Source organism: Apaloderma vittatum, unplaced genomic scaffold (genome assembly GCF_000703405.1).
Source record: "Apaloderma vittatum isolate BGI_N311 unplaced genomic scaffold, ASM70340v1 scaffold7116, whole genome shotgun sequence".
In the NCBI taxonomy this organism is placed as follows: domain Eukaryota; kingdom Metazoa; phylum Chordata; class Aves; order Trogoniformes; family Trogonidae; genus Apaloderma; species Apaloderma vittatum.
In genome coordinates, this window is record NW_009719961.1 from 39,670 (window position 1) to 59,828 (window position 20,159).

Sequence of the window (20,159 nt, forward strand, 5' to 3'; positions counted from 1 at the left end):
GGTTTTGGGCAGATTGAGAAGGATGTAAAATAAAGAGAAAAGCTCAAACTAGACGCATTTCCAATAAATGAGGCTAGCCATGCTAGTGTTTTGGAATGATACAATAAATTAGACTGATACGTAGTGGCAACAGTCACAAAACAACATTTGTAACAAAAGGTCTATAACTGAAATATAGAAATGAGAATATAATATAGGAGATGTATCACCTAGAACCTGGATACCTGCTACCTACAAAAGTTCAGAATGGGCTGTTCTCACCTCATGGACCAATGGCAAGGCACTGCATTCACATTCAATTTAATTCATTAAGGCCTAAGTTGTTTAGAAGAAAAAAAAATATTCAAAGCTGTCAGCAGTAGCAGTACTTTTTTTTCTCCTTTTTTAAAAATTGTATCTTTCAGTATATTTTCCAGAAGTTCTAATTATTTGATTAGGCATGTACAAATGAGCAGTAACCATTCAGGTGTTGAACGGGTTTAACAAAATCCAAATACAAAAAAGCAAACACGATTTTTCTGCTAGAGCACTTTATCTTTTCAGAGAGAAAAGGAAAATACTTTTCAAGAGCCCTACATAATTACAAGGCTGGTCTGAACTCTGTTGAGACATGGGTAGCCTTTTTCTTTATCATGCTGAATACTTAAGTTGGTATGAAGGTCTGCTTTAAGAGTACTTGTTCAGTTATATAGATTCTTTTTATCTGAGTTGAAGGGTGTCTGCAGAGCAGAATTTGATCCCAAAATAATGAATAACATCTTCTGACAAAACAAGTACATGAGTCCAGGCAAAGATCCTGCACAAAAAAAACATTCAGAAAGATACGAATTCAGTTTCTCTTACATAGAGACATATGCTTTGGAATTCTGAAACACCATTTGTTGTACCGAATCTATATGGCAGGGAAGCAAGAAACCTATTTGGAAAAGTAAGTCAAGTAAAGAATGAGCATATTCTAGCCTTCCTCTATGCCTCAGTAAAATAATTTCTAATTTTAACTAGGAACACATTTCTGAAGCACAATATGGCAATTTCTAGGAAATCCTTTAACAAAACTTTGTTTCCTAAGCATCAAAGCTACAGAATGTAGCTCTGCCTCTCCTGCATGAACATCTTTGGACTCAAAGACTGATTTTAAACACACTGCATAGAAGATTAAGGGTCTTAAAAAGTCAGCGCCTACAAGATTAATAACAAGAGTACACAGGAAATATCTTTAAATACACCAACAAAAGAAAGACACTCTTCATTGCATATATATGCGTGTGTATATATATATACACACCTTAAAGTGCACATATAATCAGACATCACAAAAGTAAATGGAAGAAAATACCTATAGAAGTACCAATTATTCAAACTAACTTTAGACAGAATGTCAGGGTAAAACCCTAGGAAATTAGAGGTGCTGCTTGCTCCCATAGTTACTAGTTTTGTCAAGGCAGATGTTGGCTGAGCTGGCTCAAACATAGAACACTTTTTGAACAGCTATGATAAGGAAAAATTACTATTCTAAAATGTGAAAAGGGAAAAAGGTTTTGTTTGAAAAAAAACCCCAAAACTTGGTTTAACCCTGAAAAACTTTCCTGGAAAGTTTTAGAAATAAAAAAACCACCAATTTTCAGAAGAAATTTTCCTACAAAATCATCATATTTGACAAGCAAACAAACAAAAAAGCTAAGAAAGTAAAATCATACTGTTTACTCCCTGCAGGGTGAACTTTCTCACATCCAGATTTTAAAGGTATCTTTCTTGCCAAAAGCCATTTGTAACAGATATCCTCAGAGTATTCCAGAAAAGATTTTCAGTATGCTTTCTGGGACAAGAACATTGCAGAAAGTTACCTTAACTAAATGCATAGAGTACACAAAAAAAGACAGGTTGTTTTTTCCCCCAGTGGTTACAGAAATTCCCAAGATCATTCCATTGTATCCTAAACTCTTTTGTCCAAACGAGAACTTACTCGTGGTTTTCACTGAGGCAAGAATATACTTGTGAAAAAGTACAGACTTCTATATATTTATGTCTGAGAACTAATGCTTAATTGCTTTCTAGCTGCAAGTGAGTTTGTTGTGTAATTATGTGATGCATCTTTAGAGGGCTTAATGCTGATTTATGTTGTTTACTAAAATCTTGGCTTAGCCTGTTGGGAAACAGTTTAACGAAAATAAACCATATGACCATATTCAAAGGTTACAGAGGGTTTTCACAAATGAGATGTTCTATTCAGCAACATTCTTTTAGTACTAATACATTTTCAGTAATAATTTTTAAAAGCTGCTAAGTTAAAGCATTTTATATATCAATTGCTTTTTTAAGAATGAAGCTACATCAGATCAAATGGAAACACAGGAAATTCCATTTAAACATAAGAAATCTTTTTACTGCAAGGCTGACTGAAGACTGGAACAGGCTGCTCAGATAGGTTGGGTATTGATTCTCCATCCTTGGAGATATTCAAGACCTGACTGGACAAAGCCCTGGACAACTTGCTTTAGCTGACCCTGCTTTGAAGGGTCAGACAATTTCCAGATGGTTCTTTCAAACCACCATCATTCTGTGATTCTATGATTAGGCATGATTATTTCCCTTCTCACAGCTTGTTAGTATGGGTTATTATAAGCCCCTGTGTCATAACAGGACACAAGACGAATTAAAATTTATGAGATGTTTAATTTTCTCTCCATTCTTTCCAAGTTGACAAGTGCAGAGACATACACATTAAAAGTGGTAATTTAAAATAACAAATACTACCTAATCCAAACCAAATATAACCTTTTCCATGCATTTTAACAAAGACACCTACGCTTTTTATTAGTTTCAAAGCAGTTTCATAAAATAAAGAACAACTTGCAAATGACTATTGACTCAAAAAAGTACCACCAGATACTCTGATAGAAACAGAGTGACCATTCAAAGTCTATCAAACGTTCCTGAAAAAAAGTCCCGATTCTGGTAATGCCAACAAATGCTTAACACTACAATGTAATCCAGTATGTATTTATTGGAATATGCTGTTGTAGAAGCACCAATATAATGCTTAAAGTTTTTAGAGCATGTCTGTTTTTTCATTTTTGATCTAAAGAACCACCTTGGAGTGATGTCTTCTTAATGATTCGATCTTTGTACAAGAACTCATTTAGTTTTAACCTATCTCAAGAGTTAAAATTGTTTTTCCTCATAGACAAAGTGGAAAGCTGATCACACTTTATGAAAATTAATCGAGCCCACAAGCCTGATTGTACCTTCTGGCTCCTTTTGCTGTTCCTTGATTAGAGATTTATTAAATTGCTTATTATTTAACCGTTGCAATTTAGAACATTTGTAACAATCATGTCCAGTAACTGAATGCTAAACATGTCCTTTTCACAAATTAGGTGAATGTGATGGCAGGCTGAATTTTACACAAAATTAGAATGTTCAAATTTATATGATATAGGAAAATAGCATTGTGCAGAACAAAACAAGGTGAACAGATCTAGTCTCCCATATTAAAAGGCATTCCATCACGATGGCTAGTTTAGTAAGGTCTACAGAACACTCAAGACTCATGCTGTAACTCAGACACAAGCTGCATTTGCTGGCACGCAAAATAAAATCTTACATGGGAATAAAAAAACCTCAGCAACTAAGGATGAAAGGAAGGAAGGAGGAAGGGGATGAAGGAAGGGAGAAAAGAAAGAAAGACACTCAACAGATATCATCAGAGATATTAAAAATCCATGTGGACACAGTCCTGGGCAACGGGTACTAGCTGATCCTTCTTGAGCAGGGGGGTTGGACATACTAACCTTCCAACCTCAACCACTGTGTGATTCCGAGATGTCAATAAAATTAAGAGCCAAGAGCTGAAATCACTGCAGTAAGCCCATCTTTCCATATCCAGATCCTTAGTATGCATAAAATCTTAACTACAGTATTAAAATTCTTTGCACTTAATTTAGGAAGTCAAGAGCTGCAAAATTTAATAGAGAATAGTAATGAAAAATAATGTAGATTGATATATGCTATGCACATAGGCACAAGGGTTGCTTGAAATGTCCCAGATACTAGTATCTCTACAATTGGATCTACCAAGAAAAATCCGTTCATAAGTCTGTGGCCAGCATAAACTTTCATAAAGCTACCACATTAGAATCAAATAAAAGAAGTAGAAGATAAAATGCAATGGCAGTCACTTGCATATTCTTCATGTGAGTTACAACCACGAAAGTTTAAATCAATTTGCACAACTAATCCCTGGTGATTTATAGTTCTTACATTCAATCAAACTTAGAAATTTAATAAAGAACAGGGAAAAAAAATGAAATCCCTTTACACACTTGCATTTGTACTGTATCAGACTTAGACAAGTTTCTAAAAACAGGATTACTAAATCCTGTACTAAAACAGGATTCTCAGTTTCACCATCATCAGTATTTGAAAACAGTCTTTTTCCAGTTCAAAGACTGGATTAAAAAAGCAGGATAGAGAATGTACCAATGAAAAAGAATGACTACAGAAAAAAACAGAAAAGATAACACACTACGTCTCCTTTTTATTGAGTCTTGATACTTACACATGCACACATATCTGCATTCAAAGAAAGAATATTCACCAATTATAGTCAAATTAAAGGAGAATCCATATGTGGTGTATCTGCATACCAGAAATGCAATTTTTTTCAGACCAGACCTAGAATTTAGATTTTTGGCAATAAAGACTCACATAACTTAAACAGCGAAATGTTCAGAAAGCAAAGCATTTAGAACTATGTCTTATTTCTCAGAATAGACACAAGAAATGAGAAATACTAAAAACCATAGGTTGCCTGTGTGCTTTTTTCTTTTTTAATTTATTTTGTAAATGATCTGAACCAGGATTGCCTTATCCTTCCATGGTCATTCAGAATGTTGCCTTTTGGTACTCTGCTGTTTTAAATATATATTGACTTTAAATTTCCAACAATGCTAATATACAATAACAAACCATAGGCTTTAAAATTCTCCAAAATCATCTTAAAATAAAAGAAGCTTATTTGTTCTTAACTGACATATTTCCAATTCTAATCTTACAGAAAATAACATAATTAATCAATTTTGCTGAATATTCTTCCAAAATTAACTAAATCAAATAAGATATTTTAAATTATCTGAAGATTAATAGATATATTACCAATAAATCTTTGTGTGTCTTTTCAGTCAAAACTACATAAAATACAAACCTCTGCTCTGTTGTAATCTTTATGTTATTTGCTTGTTTATTTTTTAATAATTTACTAACTTTTACTTTATCATGAAAAATATCTTGATGCCAAGAATGAACATGTCTCAATACCGAGTCACGTTTCTACCATAAAAAATTCTGATGCTGCCTTCTTAAAGGAAGAATTTGTCCTTATTTTCCTTTCCATCTTATCTACTAAAATTCTATCTATAAATCTGAATGACTCTTCAAGGTTTCCAAATATTCATTGTGCTATAATTTAAAGGCCTGACAGGAATGCAAGACATCAGAAACACAAATGCAATTTCAGGTCAACTCCTTTATCGAATATTGATAGCTTTTGATCTGTTTCCTAGGTGAAGTCATTACATCAGCATTCCACAGGACACATCTGTTGGGTGTGGATTGTAAGAATCTTGAGCAAAGTGAAAGGCAAGTTACAGCTCTCAAATCAAAATCCTAATTGTTTTCCATAATTCTTTCAATGCAATTTATCATACCTGTGTTTATTTTTAACTCCAAACATCCCAACAAATTTCAAGACCAAATATTTAAGCAAAAGTACATCTATGCTTTGGGATAGGTAACTTTGAACAGATATGATCTTAAATGTTATTCAGAGGAGTTGTAATATGATTACACGATACACTCCTGAAAGAAACAAACCCAAATTTGTTATCTGATTTCACACATGATATTTCAAGTTTCATACTTTCATCCTACTAATCCGAGCTTATTTCCTTAATCTTATAACTTGAGTTTGTAAAACCTGATATTCAACTGTGGATTGTGATCAATTACTGTTAGTCTGTGTGTGTCTTTACATGAACCTTCAAATTCCAGTTACTTGTCCAAGTACTGAAGAGAGAGAAAACTAGAGTACACTCACACTGCACTTTCAAGAGGAAAGAGAAAAAGCTCTAAAACACCAGATAGGAGACAGGAAAATAAAATAGGGAGCAGTGGAGACTGGGAGTTGCTGAGAGTGAAATGCTATGGAATGGACATTTGCTGATAGCTTCAGAAGATGAGAACGAGAAGACATGATTCTGTACAAAGAAAGGACAAGACTTATAAAAAATTTTCCATGGTGTTGAGGAAGTCAAGTTTTTAGAGTTTGTGTTATGAGTGCTTACTTGTGCACAGACCTCAGGGTACATGCACTTCACTCATAGTCAAGACTTATCTACTAAAGAATAGAAAATCTCTCAGAAACCTTTTCTACTATGGACTGGACTGCCATAACAAAGTTGGTTGCCTAAGGGAGTAGATCTTCCACAACATTTTAATTGCAATTGGAGATGTGCTATCAGAAGCAATGCCGAGTTGAAAAATGAGGCTGCAGTCTGTAAGCAGATCACCAGCTAGAAGCTGAGACTAGAGTTAAAAACTTGAGTTCCAGAAAACTCAGAAATTGACTTTTTGAACCTGTGGCTTTGTATAATCTACAAAGCAGCAGCAGCTCTAATTAGACTGGAAGAATCAGAAACTACATCAGATCAGCCAAGAGCAGACATTTCATCCATCTGTTTGGGAGTAAAAGTCTCACTCAATGGGTCAAGAAACACCTTACACCTCAGTAACTATTTCAGATGCAAAATTGCTGGTCTTATATATATTTTGCAATTAAACATCTAAAGGAGCTCACTGTTTTATAAAGAATAAAGATAATAGCTACCTAAATGTTACAATATTTAACCTGTTGAAAGAGGAATTGCAGTTTTATTTTTTAAAGTCTGTTCCAGTGCTACACTTAGATGTCATATAACAGAGCTTAGTTTAAAATTTAAGTGTCCATAAAAAGGTGATATGATAATATCTTGTGCTAATGGTGCCATTATCAAGCCATAAAATTATGCCATTATTTTGCCCAACTGTGTGGCTTCATGCCCAAGGCCGTTGTTCCAGCTGGGAAGAACAACTCACACTAATATGCCATATTATGAAATTTCCCTAAATACGTAAGAGGTTTCATAAATGAAGTGCGTTTATGTAAGCTATGCTATTAGGTAATAATACAGTCTCCTGATTTATATCTGACTAGAAAATCATGTCAAACTATGCCTTCATAAGATTCCAAAAAACTAAATGTATATTCTGAAGGCTCACTAAAATGGAAAAAAAAAAAAAAAAGTTGATAGGGATCTCATTCTCAAATACTTGTTAAAAAATAATTTCTCTCACACTCTGCAAGTAAACTAGCTGACAGACTTTAGGGTGATAAACCGTAAACAGGTCAGTGGTCAAAAGCTAAAAACTCCTCAAAGCTCGCAAGACAGATTTTAATGCATATAAAGCCAGCATTATAAATAGAGCTAAATATGACATCTGCAACATCTCTCCCACATCTTGAATCACAACACACCTCTTACTTCAAGCATTCTTGAGAATGACTGAGTCCCAGCTTTGTCTCTCAAGTTCAGGAAAAGATAAGCTGAAAGACCCGTAACAGCATCTTAACACGCTCATTATTAACATCTGGTCAGTTACTAGATTCGCACTTCAAGCACGATTGTTAGCAAAAGTACATACCTCTTCAAGCTCACAAATTGAAAAGGCAAAGGGAAGAATTATTCTTGGCATTGTTCTCATATAAGAAGTAAACCTAAATTATGACATCAGTTGTAGGTTGACTCAATAGTAAATTACTAAATCCAATTTACTCAGGACATTGTAATTTAGTTTCAATCTAATTTAATTCAATTTTAGCTGAGATATATAAATGTTGATTAGTAGACTATTATATAAGAATATAAAGTACTTAAATTTCTTAAGTTCCTACAGTTGAAGCTACAGCAGCTTTCTCACTTTTATTCTTTCAGAGACAGAACCAAAGGGTATTAGGAAACATAAAAACAAGTATTAATAAAATTAAATCTGGAATCCTCGCCAGTTAAACTATACAGCACAATATTCCAGCAAGTGGAAAAAAAAACGTCTTCCTTTGCAAACAAACAGCTATAAATGTACTCCGTGTTTTATACAAGAAGCCACACTGACATAGGCTTATCCTTGTGAACGGTACAGCTACAAGCACTGCTCTTAAAAAAAATCAGTATACTAATGTTTAGTAATTATATTTTTTATCATGTAGCTATACCACATATTTTCAAACTTAAATATTTAATGTATTTTACTTTTTAAAGTCACAGCCCAGTTTTTGTAGCCTTCCTCCAGGGAAGATTAACTTGCAAAAGCTTTTTCAAAAACTTTTCTCAAACAATGATGAAGAAATAAAAATGACTTTCAGCTCCAAATTTGTCTTTTAGAACAATCAGCAAATATTCAGGTTCGTCTTACATGGAGAAGTTTTCAGATGTCCACCTTTGAGTGAAAAATGGTTAAAGAATTAAGTTAAATCAATCACTTTATAATGATTCCCTGTAGTTAGAAAATAATGAGACAAAGAAGGAAAAGCTATTAATCTGTAGCTGAGCATTGTAGCTGAATGAAATCAACAGTAAAAATCTCCTTGTTTCCAATTTGATTATATATCCTTCAGTAGTCTATAAATATCTGGCTATTGCATAGAAAGCCTGAACAATTTATGTTCTTCTCTGCTGGTTGGAATGTTTTTCAAACAAAAAACAAAACCAAAAAAAAATACAACTTGGATCTCACAACTATGTATTGTCTTGAGAAGCAAAGACAATGGAAACCAAAGGCTTCAAAGACTTCATCACACTAGTAAATCAGCAAAAAGACCACAATCCTTTGCCAAATCTCATTACAAATTTTGAGTATGCCAGGTTGCAATATAAGTACACACCCTCACTCTCTACTCTTCAGTTTACTCCACAGCAAAAAGTATAGCACAAACAAAACACTGTTTCAGGCCTGAGCAGCTCTATTCAACAGTCTCTGTAAAAACACGCTATGCTCCTTATTTCTCCTAAAATAGCCCAGTTAGGTACCAAGGTATAATAGTACATTATACTCCTGTGTAGACTGCAAAATATTGGCCCAATGACCTCTCACTGACACAAATTATTATAAATCTATATATTAAAATAAAAATTAAAACACAGCCTTATTTGCACCCAGAGTCTTCACATCTAATCTGCTTAAAACACTGACACGATATGCATCTTGGATGCCAGTCACAGCAACCATATCATCATTGAATAATAATAACAATAGCATATACATAAGTTTAACATCATGGTATATAACCATTTTGCTAATTTGTAGTCGTGACAACTACTTATTGGTAAATTAAAAAGATACAACTTCTAGTTTACTTAGAATATATGTTTTTACTTGTGACTGACTCCTGTTACTAACTAGTTCTTTTCTCAAGACAGTTTGAAGGAAATGGACAGGAACAACTCACTTGTGGCTACTCAGAAACAGACAACAAGGAATTTCTTGAGAGAAGATCTTCTCAGAGGCTTGCCACCAAAACCACCCCCTTGGGAACTCTCCACAGTCAAGCAGGCTCTCCCAGGCTTGCTGCTTGCCAGAGGGTCTTGTGGTTATCCAGAGAAAATGAAAGAGCTGTTTGTTCCTCCCTGATCCATGAGACCAGCCCTGCCCCTGGACAATAAGAGTGCACTTGAACTTTGAGACCTTAAGGGGGTTACTCACAGTGACCTTGCAGAGTTCTGTGATCTTTTGCTTTTAAGGTCTTCTAATATTACCAAGTGAAAGCACAATGAAAGGACGCTTTAAAGAACAATACGGACATATGTCAAAATGTCAGGTTTCTTTCCCCCAATATTGCACCTGTTCAACACAGGTGAACATCGGTAAAAACTAAACCATGACAAGCTGCACGTAGCACATCTACAAAATAAAAGTATGTTAAAAATCAGGATAAACTCATGGGAAATTGTCATTAGTTATTGACATAGCTGTATTCATCCTAAAGCTATAAAGGGCAATTAATATATTTAATCTGGTGATTTACTTAGAATTTTGTTTTACAATATTCACCAAAAAAACTGTCACAATAAGACTCAAGATACATGATAAGAAGCTCTGCCCCTGGGACACAAAATAATCACAAAATGTATCTATACAAATACACATTGTAGAATTTAAAGACTTTTCCAGTTTCTACGGTAAGTGTATTAAACATTTGATGCTTAGGGATATAATTCCTTTCATTGTTTTTCTCACTGTTTGACAAAATATTTTGCCCTTAGGCAATGATATATTTGTCTGCAATATATTTGTAGCACTTTGAAAACAGCTGCTCTACTTGTTGAAATAAATTTTTAAAACAAAGTGAAGGATTTTATTAGAAAAGCAGCAGAGGTGTAAGGGCCAGTTAAAGAAGCTGTAATGAGGTGATTCTTTTCCCCCCGCTTACCACTTCATTGTTATTGGATAATACAATAAGATAGCTGGATGTTTTAATGGCAATAGGGCAAGACAAAATCTCTGCATCTCCTGTTAATGTATTTTTACTGCATTCAAATTTTAATCAGCTCAATTTTTATACATATATATATATATCAATCTGGGTTTCACAGAGTGGTTGTGGTTGGAAGGGACCTCTGGAACTGTCCAATCCATCCTGCTCAAGCAGGGCCACCAGAAGCCAGTTGCCCAGGACCATGTTCAGGTAAGTTTTGAATATTCCAAGGTGGGACACTCTACAGCCTCCCTGGGCAACCTGTGCTAGTGCTTGGCCCTCACAGTAAAAAATGCATTTCCTGATCGGACAGAAACTCACGTGTGTCAGTTTATGCCCATTGCCTCTGGTCCTGTCACTGGGCACCAATGAAAAGAATCTGGCTCCATCTTTGCACCCTCCCTTCAGGTACATAGATACTTTGCTGAGATCCCCCTTGTCCTTTCTTTCTCCTCTAGGCTGAGCAGCCCCAGCTCTCTCAGCCTTTTCTCATAGGAGAGATGCTCATCACCTTAGAGACCCTTTGCTGGACTCTCTCCTGTAGCTCCTGTACTGAGCTCAGAACTGGACACACTACTCCAGATGTGCACCAGCATCACCTCCCTCAACCTGCTGGCAAACCTCCATCTAATTCAGCCGTCTTTGTCACAAGAGCACGTGGCTGTCTCATGGTCAGCTTGGTGTCCAACATAAACCCTAGGGCCTTTTCTGCCAAGCCGCTCACCGGTGCAGCCCCCCATCATGTACTTGTGCAGCCCCCCAGAATGTAACAGTGTCTGGGGCTGTTCCTTCCAGGTACAGGGCTCTGCACTCCCCTTCACTGAATTTCATGACTCCTGTCAGCCCATTTCTCAAGTCTCTCCAGGTCATACTGGACGGCAGCACAACTGCCTGGCTTATCAACCACTCCTCCCAGTGTTGTGCCAATGGCAAACTTGCTGAGGCTATACTCTGCCCCATTAACGAGATGAATACTTTAAAACCGCCAAAATGTTCCACAAATTATGATTTCACTAACGAAGCTACCTTGAAACAATATACAGTTCTGACACTGAAATAATTCTCACTTGCATATGGAAATGAATATAGAAATATATGGTAAAAAATTATGTCAAGGAGCATATATATATTCCTTCTCTTTATATATATACATATATATATATATATGAAAAATAAATGGCATCAGGCAAATGTACCCCCCCAGGTCACATTCAGCTTTAGATATCTTTATCTTCCATTCAGTTTATCTCATCTCAATTTACCGCTTTATGCCTATCACCAATTCCCCGACATACTTTATTTCTAGTACAATAGAGGAGGCAAGGGGAAGGTATTAAATAAAATTGAGTTAATATTGTTGAACAAGTTTATGGGAATATTGATGTAGTATTTGTGAAAAATTAATTTCAGGCTTATAGTTAAAATCTGTTTTGTGACTAAATGAAAACTGTTTCTGGTGAAAGAAGGATTAGTAAATCCCTACTGCAGAAAAAATGATGCTGCTTTGCAGCAAATTGTTATGGTTGTGAGTGTGATGAGGAAAAATAGCTTTAAACCTGAAAGTAAGTTTTAACATCACATGAACCCATTTTTTTCTGGCAGTCATGTCTCATACAAGGTCAGGAAAAAAGAATTTTCTGAAAATGCCTCAGAATGTCCTAGAAGCTTCAAAATCCATATAGTTTAGCTTTTCCTAACTGAACAAACACTTCTTGTCTTTTTTTTCCTGAAAGAATAAAAGGACCAGCAATGCCTTATACCATTTTGTCTATTAACTACACTCATTCCTTTATAAAAGATAATACATCTTGTTTAGGTGATCACAAAGCAAAAATAATGAGTTCATATATAAAGCACTTTGTAAGCAATCAACATGCCATACTCAGGCTATTCGTCAGAGCCCCCTACCATGGGAAGAATTTGTTTTCATTGAGACATGAGGACTGAGTTAATGACAGGGGCTTGTAAAGAAGGTACTGAAGAGATATGAAAAAATTACCCTAAACTAAGAATAAAAGCACTGTGACATATTCTAAAGCTAAATTTTCTACAAAAATTGAGCTTAATTCATACACTAATATTTTTTAAAGATGATTTAGGAGGTTTGCATTACACATTTCTTAAATTAAAGAGTTTGTATAGAAGTTTAAAGAGGATGAATAAAGCAGCTCTTCAAAAATTAAGTGGGAGAAATGGAAAACTCTTCAAAAAATAAGTGGGAGAAATGGAAAAGTTAAAACAGAAGATGCTGTCACATGGCTACTGTCAGTGAGGTACCTGATGCCTCCATGAGGAATGACATCCCGACATGAGAGCCACCAGCAGCTGGTGAAAGGCATTTTGGACTCCTGACATAGAAGGTATCTGTAAATGATGAAATAGTTTCCATTTGTTGTTTACACAGCCTACCACAATGAGGTTTTGATTCAGGACTGGCCCTACATCACAATTATTCTTAATAACCAAGTAATACTAATAAATGTCCATGTTTAACCCCCACTGCTTGTATGAAAGGGTAAATTTAAAAGAAAGCAGATAGAAAGAAGGTGAGACTATTGATAGAACGGGAACAGAAAAAGTCTTATTTGACAGCAGGAAAACAGTACAGATGTTATCTGATAGAATAGGTTCACACTACAGACTTCAAGAAACAGGAGAAAAAACTACCCTCCCAGCACATACACACACACTGCTTGATTTCTAAGAGTTCAGCTTACATTAACTATCAGATTAGAAATAGTAGATATGTAACTAGAAGAAGTATAATGATGTTTAAACCAGAGCAATTATCAATGTTGTGTTTGTAGAGACAAGGGGCAATTCAAAGGAAAATAAAATAATCAAAAAGGATATTTTTTGCACTACAGTTCTACCAGCTTCAACCTAGAAGATTTAAGAGACCATCATTCTGGAGGATGAAATGACTGATGAATACAGAAATCCTTTTGTTCTTTCTGCTTCTTAATAATGGAATGCTTCACTGAGGGAAGTAATGTTTACAGAAATATGGGACTATTACTATCACAAAAATCTAGAATTAGAACATAGAATTCAAATAGGTTCAACATCACTTGGAAAATTTGCTAGACGCCTACGAGGTGCCAGTAAAATATTCTGACTACTTTGCAACATGGAACTCAATGGTACAAATGTCTTTACTCTTGGAATATCCAAAACTAAAAGTACAGTCCTAATTAGGCTTAAAATCCTAAACTATATCTTCTTATATACCACTCTCAATTTCTGTAAAGTAATAATATTATCTATGTTCTTGATTCCAGAATATTTTGGTTCAGTTGAAGGATCATCACAAGGTATTCTATACGCATTTTATATCAGCTATCCTAGAAGAAACAAGGATGAAACAGAACAACAGTTTACACTGTCATGCAGGTCAACATTCATGAAAACCAAAGTAGATGAGGACATAAGAAGAAGAATGTTTTGGTTGAAAGTTATGTTTACTATAACCACTTTCTTCAAAGGTGAAGTATGTCTAACCTCTAAAACTTAATTCCACTATTCCAAGCTATATTTTAAAGGAGAACAATGTTTCTTAAATGCTACTTATTACTATTTGGGGTACAAATACAAAAAAATCCCCAGGACTGTCTCAACAGCATTAAAAATTAAGCAACATCACAGAATCATAGAACGGTTTGGGTTGGAAAGGACCTTAAATACTATGTAGTTCCAATCCCTGTGCCATGGGCAGGGACACCTTAGAGTAGATTAGGTTGTTCAAACATCCCCACTACTTCTTTCAGTCATATAATTTGGCTTTAGTAATAGGACTAAATAAATAAATAAACAAACAAACAAATAACTTTGTGAATAAACTCTATAAAACCAGGGAGATATTAAAAATACACCATATATTGTTTGATCGAATACTATTCAACTGATTGATTTAATCTTCTCCTTTAACCATATGATCAATGAAACGAAGGCTAGGCTCTTTTAATAAGAGATGGATGGTCACCTTCATGAGAAAGACACAGGAAGTGCTTCTAATATGTCTCCTCAAACAAAGTGATCCAGCACATACACAGGCATGGTGAATATCTAAGGAATATTTTGGCTAATGAGAAATAACTCATTAACTTGCAGCTCCTCAATCACAGCTAGAGATGTATTATTATTAACTCTAGTCTGTCATCCTTCAGAACCTTTTATACTTGTTTTAGATGACAGGGTGCCCTTGACTAGTGAAATACACAGAACTGAAGTAAAATTCTATGGAACGCTGATCTTGCCATGATGACCAAAAGCTGAGCTTTTGACCTGCTACTCCTTATAACTGATTAGTACGTGGATCCAACCTTATTTCCTCAATGTACATCTTCAGGCAAAGCAGTCCCTTTAATTTCCTCCATTCCTTCATAATTACTGGAAAGAATCTATTCATAGGCTATGAAATAAAATTAGAGATAAACAATGTCTGAGATTTCTAAAGTCATCAGTAGCACCCAGATGCTCCAACTTCTCCAAAAATGAGCATGCAAAACCTAGATGACTTAAAAAATGCTACTTGGAACGATCTGTGGCTTAGAGAATTTGAGAAGTGCAAAATGTATTTGTGAAGAAGGGGGCAAGTCACCAGCAACCAAAACTATCGATTAGGCTGAGAAAGAAAAAGTTTCCCATCATATTTTCTTGATTATATAACAACTATAGGAATTTTAGTTACCCTGCTTAATAATCAAATGTCATTCAAATGTGTCTACAGGTCAGTAGTACAAAAATAGTACTAATATTCACCTTATGAGGTCAAGATAAACATTCACCTTAACAGTATATTCAGATCGAAGAAATAGCTTTGCCATTGAAAGTTTGTAACGTTATATTCCACCAGTAGTGGCATATTGAACGTGAGAGATTAATTTACCTACATGATTAAACCAATAATGGAGATGACAGTAAACACTGATTAATTCCTAAAATATTTCACAAAACTGAGACTGCAGTGATATCATTAGTGAAAACATATTCAGTGGTGTCTTGAAATAGTTCTGGATGCTATTTTTTCCTATGTTCTTTCTGTTCCTAAAACACACAAAAAACTCCATCAACTTTCAGAATAGAAGGTTGTAGTAATTTATCAATCCTCTGAGCAGCTGGGCAAAATAGTCAATTCAATTAAAGACTATCTACTAGACCAATTGTATTATCATTCCTTGTGGAGCAAAGGGCTCCAAATGTCAACAAACTGGCAGTGAAAGAAGAGTCAATTGGTAAAAGACCAATTTCATTTGTTTTTAAAACGTTCACACAAAATTTATAAAGCTGAAAAATGGACCAGGTTAATCCTCCTTTTCCGAAGCCCATTAACTGCTTTCTAGTAATCACTGCCTTGTTCTTTGAAACTTTTTTTTTAAATTGTGAATTATTCATGCTTCCTAACAACTTCAGAGATAACTGTAAACACTTCATGCCCGCTACTGTTTTCCCTCTACAGTTCCTAACAATGACTTGTACAGCACCTGTCTGTTATATCGTGAGAAGGATGCTTGCAGATCTTTATTAAGATATCATCAGTGGAGTTACTTCACTTTTATTGTTACAAATTATTCACATTAAAAAAGGAAAAAAAATGGAATATTGCAAAAAAAAAAAAATCACAGAAAACATCATAAAAGTGGAGCACATTAAGCAGATGACACATAATCGCTTTCCCAAAGGAGACTCAAACCTATCTATACAGATGGTTATGTATTTCCTCTTTAAAACCTCTAATTTTAGAGATTTCAGAAACTACCTGTGACACCTTTCATTTTAGCATGTCTAAACTAAATCTCTTATTGATATTTAGGCCCATTTCTTCTTCTAGCCTTCTTTCCTCTTTCTCCATCTCCTTCCCTCATCATCAGTCAGACATCTTTAGCTGCTTGACTGCAGTATCGCCCTTCGAATCTTGCCTTCATGAGATTAACAAGGGAAATCATTTTAGCATTTCCTCAAGTCATTTCTTTTAGACCTCTTAGTAACTTACTGTCCTCTGAACTGTCAAGCCAAAACCCAAAAAAGACGAGTAGAGCAAAAGTATGGCTTGATGAGTTTCACTTAAAACATTCTTCTACAAGGTAACTAATCCTGTTTTATGTTTTTGTATTCATTTTCATTTTATCTTTGTAGCATCAGTTATCGTTTGAACAATATTAACACAAGAAATGTCAGCCTAGCAATAGAATTTTAAAAGTATAATACTACTTAGTATGATAATTTAAAAAAACAATATCCTTTTGCTACATTATAAGTTTAAAAAGCTCTTTAAAACATTATTAATATTATATCATTAATAAAAAATTAATTTCTTTCCCTCTACAAACTCTTGAAATGTTATTGCAATGATGTACCATTTACCATTGAGTTTCCTCTGGCAGAAAACACAACTAACCTTAGCACACCTGCTACCATATTGTTAGTATTTTTTTACTACTGTAACTTGCATATTTATAAATTTAAATTGAAAATACCAAAATAAAAAATTCCCTCCTCCATGGTTTGCTTGATTTCACCATATTGACTGAGGTTAAACAAAGGTAATGCTTAAATATAATGAAATCAGTTTTTAAAACAAGCAAGAATTTAAGCAATAGAGTGTTTCATAAAGATAAAAATTTGCACACAAAGTAATTCATCCATAGTGAGTGCAACACCAGTAACTCAGTATTCATGGTGACAGAGAAAGCATGTAAATGGACCTTAAGAGAAACTGATGGTTTAATACCATAGTATCATGCAGTTTATCACTGTGAATAATAAACTACATGAAAGTATCCTACAGATGAAACTGCATTTAATGATCTGATTGAGTATTACTAAATTCAGGAGTAGAAATTCACATTGATACTAGTCTGATAAGGAGTCTAAGCATTGCAATTACACACATGGTTTTTCACCGATTGCTTTAAAATATTAAATTCTGTCATACTAGAATATCATTTGAACTTGTCACCTCAAATGAGAACAGTTTATTATTTCACATTAATTTATTTTAATCTTTACTTTTAATCAGAAACCTTGGCTTTTTAACATCTGGCTACTGCAACATGTGTAGAATAAGCACCACTAAAGCAACTTCCTCAAACGACATGAGCCACACACAAAGAAAAAAAAACAGATGAAATGTGAAGCATCTTAATGGAGTAACCAAAATTGTAACGATAACATTGGTACCGTGCAATTTCATCTTCCAACTGCAAAACAATGTCTCGAAGGACTAATAACTGTACACTGCACTGTCACCCTATCCAAAGATGGATTCAAACTGAAGTTGAAGAACCATTAGGGTGGCCAGGAGGAGAACAGAAAATGAAACCTTACCAAAGGCAAAGAATAGAGCTTGCCTTTTTCTTGCTAAATCAAAGGCTGACAAGCAATATGATTGCTATGCATGACACACGAAATGAGGTAAATACCAGGAAAAATTAAGAGCTACTGATGTCGGAAAAGGGCTGCATAATAACAAATATATATAAACTGAATGATTACATTTCTGGAAGTAAAAGGGCTTTGTGAGAATATTTTAAATTCAAATAGTGAGGAAATCTGCTTTTCTAAACAGATAGATGAGTTTATGAAAACTTTTGTTTGCAATATCAGCTAACATCATCTTGATGATTGAAAAGGTTCCTACCAGCCATAGATAATTACTCAGATGTCAGAAGATGATTTTCATGTTCCATGTGTACTTGCAAGACTGGGGTCCAGCACATAAAAGTTGTAGCCCTTCACTTTTTGTAACTTACTATATACAACAGCACTTAATAAAAAATAAATAAAATTTATTTTAATGAAAAGATTAATAATGGAATCAAATCTTGGATAGAATAATACTTAATATGCATGAAAAAGTACTGTATGCTTCCCTTCCAAACTGACCTTAAACATGTAATTTGAGACAGTGTTCAGGTCAAACTAATGAACACAGAAGATGAAGATATCATTTAAATATGCCCAGTTCATGAGAAGAACAAAAATAGGACCAAATAAGACAAGGGACAGTAACAAGAACATGGTGATTATATCCATGTTAAAGATGTTTTCAGGTAGCTCTTATTTACAAGAGCTCTAAATAAAATTCAAGGGAAGTGGACACAAAGAGATGAGCATCAGTCTTTACAATGAAACAAAGAAGGTTCCAAGAATATCAAATTAATTTAATTTTTCCTGCCCCTCAGGATGCCTCTTCTTGTTAGAACAGAGAACTGAATTGATTACTTAGCAAATAATACAACTGCAATTGATTTTTTTACTACCACTAGCCTTACCACAGACGAATACAGCTTTAAAAAGGATGTTCAGAATGAAATTCTTTGGTTAATGCCCATAGAATATAAATGAAGTATTACTAGTATGGGAAAAAAAAAAGACACAAAAAAGAAGACCAAAAAAACACCAAAAACAAAACCAAAAACAGTGTAATCATTTCATCAAAAAAACTCCATGTTATCAGCCTCCAATGGTTAATATAGGTATAATGTGAATTAAATGGCTTTTTGACTTTTCTAATGCTTAAAGAGAAGGCAACAGCCAAAGGAAAATCTATTCTTACTAATGCACATAGGACTTAACCACAATAGTGTTAATATTCCTGTTACTTAGGGCAGAACACACATCTTTTGTTATATCCTCACTGAAGAGCTGACATAAGCACTTCGAAGAATGCCACTGAACGCCTTCACTTTGGCTTGGATGCACTGATATTTGCATCATGCTCTTGCTAATAAATGGTGCAAGAATACATCCCCAATAAGAAATCAGAGCCAAAGAAGTTCCTTTTAAATCTTTTGAACACGCTTTATGAATACCTGCTCCACTGACACCACCAACTCTGTCAAGTGTAACAGTAACAATAAAAAAATTGTAAAGCTTCCACCCTTATATTTCCGTTTAAATGCCGCTTTAAGCTATTTCCTCCTTTTTGTCCTTGTGTTCTTTCCAACCTCTAATATGTACACGCAAACACTGTCAAATTTTCAATACAGAAATGTATATTTAAATAATCATATGCCAGAAAGGGGGGAAAAAACACCACAGATTTTAATAAGGATAATGATTATGCTTTACAAAAAAAAAAAAAAAGGTATCAGTTAAAGAGAAAGATTAAACTCAAAAAGTACTCCATATGTTATGCTCTGTGTGATAGATGTGGCTTGCAACTACAAGCAGTAGAAAGTCCCCTCTACAGTAAGAGTTACAATTTCCCAGGTGTTTTCCTGAGAGAAACATCTGAGCGTATCACTTTCTAGCATCACATGGTGATTCACCTATGCAGGTATAATGAGCAATTCACATTTTTGAAAGATGCCACTTGCTGCAACAGCATCTCCAAAAGGGAAAAATTAAGATCTGACAGGATAAAATTTAAAATTACATTTATCTCAGAAAACATTGTTTTCACATTTGTTTTTCATGACAATTAGAATTACTGTCTACAAAAGCCACATCTCATTCTCTCTCAAGAGACTATCCAGATGCCATTTAAGTAACATTTTTTTCTTAAAGAAGGCAAATATAAATATTGAGCTCAAAACGCCTAACCGATGTACGAATACCAAAATAAATGATCTTGTATTTATATTATACAACT

The 20,159-nt window shown here is 34.5% G+C and overlaps 1 protein-coding gene across 1 annotated transcript in view; it reads right to left on the reverse strand.

Annotated features, from left to right (window-relative positions):
• Positions 1-20,159, reverse strand: part of LOC104275016 (attractin-like protein 1) — a gene marked incomplete at both ends in the record, with an annotated part of 190,017 nt that overhangs the window by 31,758 nt on the left and 138,100 nt on the right. The window lies entirely within an intron of this gene.